Consider the following 2,348-nt stretch of genomic DNA (forward strand, 5'->3'; position numbering starts at 1 on the left):
AGCTGTTCTGCAGGAGAAAGATGAGGCTTTCTGCTCCCTTAAAGATTTTCAGCCTCGGAAACCCTGTACAGGGTCACTATAAGTTGGAACCGACTCCATGGCACATTACCACCACCACCATTGTTAGTAATATGCGCTAACCACATAGTGTTGCCATAGCTTGGAACTGTGTCTGTGAATTCAATACATGAGTGCTATTTTAGGCTTTATTTGTTATTTGGTATGATTTGGTTTAGGTCATTTTTGAATGTTGAAACATCAAAAATATTTATTTTTCATATAAATCAATGGTAACTGCTTCTTTGCTTTATACCATTCAGGTTATAAAAAGTGTAATAGAAACTCTTGAATTCTGGATATCAGGAGAAACTTGTTTAGTGCTATTCGAATATCTATTTACATTTTTCAGTGAGGTTTGAGAACGTTAATTTGTGAAAAATTTGTTCATTGAGAGATAGCAATCCTTCCTCTGCAGAAGGGTTGCCAAACTACCAGACACATTTGGGGTTTCCTAGTTTCTGCTGATTCTTGATGCACCACACAATATGCAGAGTGTGACAATGTCCCTTTATTATGGAAAAACTTGCAAGAGAAAAATCTTTTTGGTGCTGTAGGCTGCTATCAACCTGTCACTAAGACAAGGTATACATCTGAAATAAAAGAAGATAATGCATGTTAAAATGTCCAGCATACTGGTACAGTTTATCTTCTTCATAGCCTGGCCTCTTTGCTTCAGAAATCAGAGCATCAGAATCAGTGCCAAGGCCCTGGCATAGTCTATTAGAGTTGGAAAGGCTGCTGGGTAAGTTTGGACAGGATACACAAAAAAATAGAAGATTACGTACAAATTGGCTGCTCTGAACAGCATGAAAAATGGCTTGTTTTGGATCTAGGTCTGAATTGTTTCTCCTCTATGAATGCTTCCTTACAGAAACCTAAAAAGGAGACAGAGCTCAAGAGATCTTTCATTGAGCTGAAGAAAGCTCTCTTTCAGTTGCATGTGAAGGATGCCTCCTTTCTGTCCACAGCTCAGGCTCTTCTCTGATGGCATGATGCCCATCAGTTCTGCAGCAAGAATGGGCAGTCCACCAAGAAGAACATGGCTGACTACAATCGTGTGTGCCCTTTCAATAAGATCATCTATTAGCCACAGATGGTCCCTTTGGTGATCACTCTTGTTTCAGATGGGGTTTGCTTGTCTACCAGAGTTCCTTTCTCAAGGGAATATATTCTTCCTTTGCAGGTTTCTTTGAGATAGGTGAAAGTCTGAAAGAAGCTGTCCAGCGGGAAAGTTGCAAAGCAGGTGGGATTGGAGGTGGAGAGACTGCAGGATTCATCTTAGCCTTGACTCTTTCCTAATAGCTCACTCATGATTACTTGTCATGCATCTGTGAAACCTGAGCAGACAGACAACCAAGTGAACTTGAGAGGAATAGAGGCAGCTGCCTGGTTCAGGCATGATGGGGTGACCATTAGCTCTGAGAAGAAAGACTGCCTACATCCCCAAACAATAAGGAACCTTTCCATTTTGGTTACTCCCCAAGCTGACTACCACTTACCAAATGGTTAAGGAATGGTTAGAAAGACAAAGCTGTTCTGTGTCTGCTTAGCCCAGATCAAGCCACCTACATGTCTCCTGAGTATCTCTAAGGGGCATAATGGAGATCCTTGACAAAGGGGAGATGACAAAGGTCATTTCTGGGTTAGTCACACAAGACAGAACAGAAAGTGAGCCTAGCACAGATCACCTACACTAGCAATGTTAACCAAAGTTCTTGCTAATACATCATCAAAAAATTCAGTGTGAGCAGAAAAGCTGATTCCATGCTAAACTGTCAAAGTCAGTGGGAATATTGAGGTATCTGTGTGAAGGCCTTTTTCCACACATTTTCTCCTTAGAGAAATTTGCTTTTCCTTGGAAGCAAACCTCTTCTGGCATGTGGCTTGTAATGACAGATTTACACTAACTGCCAAATGTGCCTAGTTTAATTTTGGTTTCTTTTTTCTTGGTATTAAAAATATATAGGAAATCTTAAGTCAACACTAAATTACTTTGTAGAATTAGAATAGCACAACATAGCATTTTTGAAATTCGTGTACAGGTAAAATTATCTTGTAGCTGGTGTTAAATGTTGCTGTTGTTAGGTGCCATTGAGTCGATACTGACTCACAGCAACCCTATGCACAACAGAACGAAACACTGCCCGGTCCTGCGCCAACCTCACAATTGTTGCCATACTTGAGTCCATTGATTGCCACTTTGCCAATCTATCTCACTGGGGGTCTTCTTCTTTTTCTCTGACTCTCCACCTTACCAAACATGATATCCTTCTACAGTGACTGGTCCC

The 2,348-nt window shown here is 40.8% G+C and overlaps 1 pseudogene; it reads left to right on the top strand.

The window, feature by feature from the left end:
• The first annotated feature begins 560 nt into the window (after positions 1-560).
• On the top strand, positions 561-1,461 carry LOC102818449 (annotated as a pseudogene).
• The last annotated feature ends 887 nt before the right edge of the window (positions 1,462-2,348 follow it).

Source organism: Chrysochloris asiatica, unplaced genomic scaffold (genome assembly GCF_000296735.1).
Source record: "Chrysochloris asiatica unplaced genomic scaffold, ChrAsi1.0 scaffold00016, whole genome shotgun sequence".
NCBI classification, from domain to species: domain Eukaryota; kingdom Metazoa; phylum Chordata; class Mammalia; order Afrosoricida; family Chrysochloridae; genus Chrysochloris; species Chrysochloris asiatica.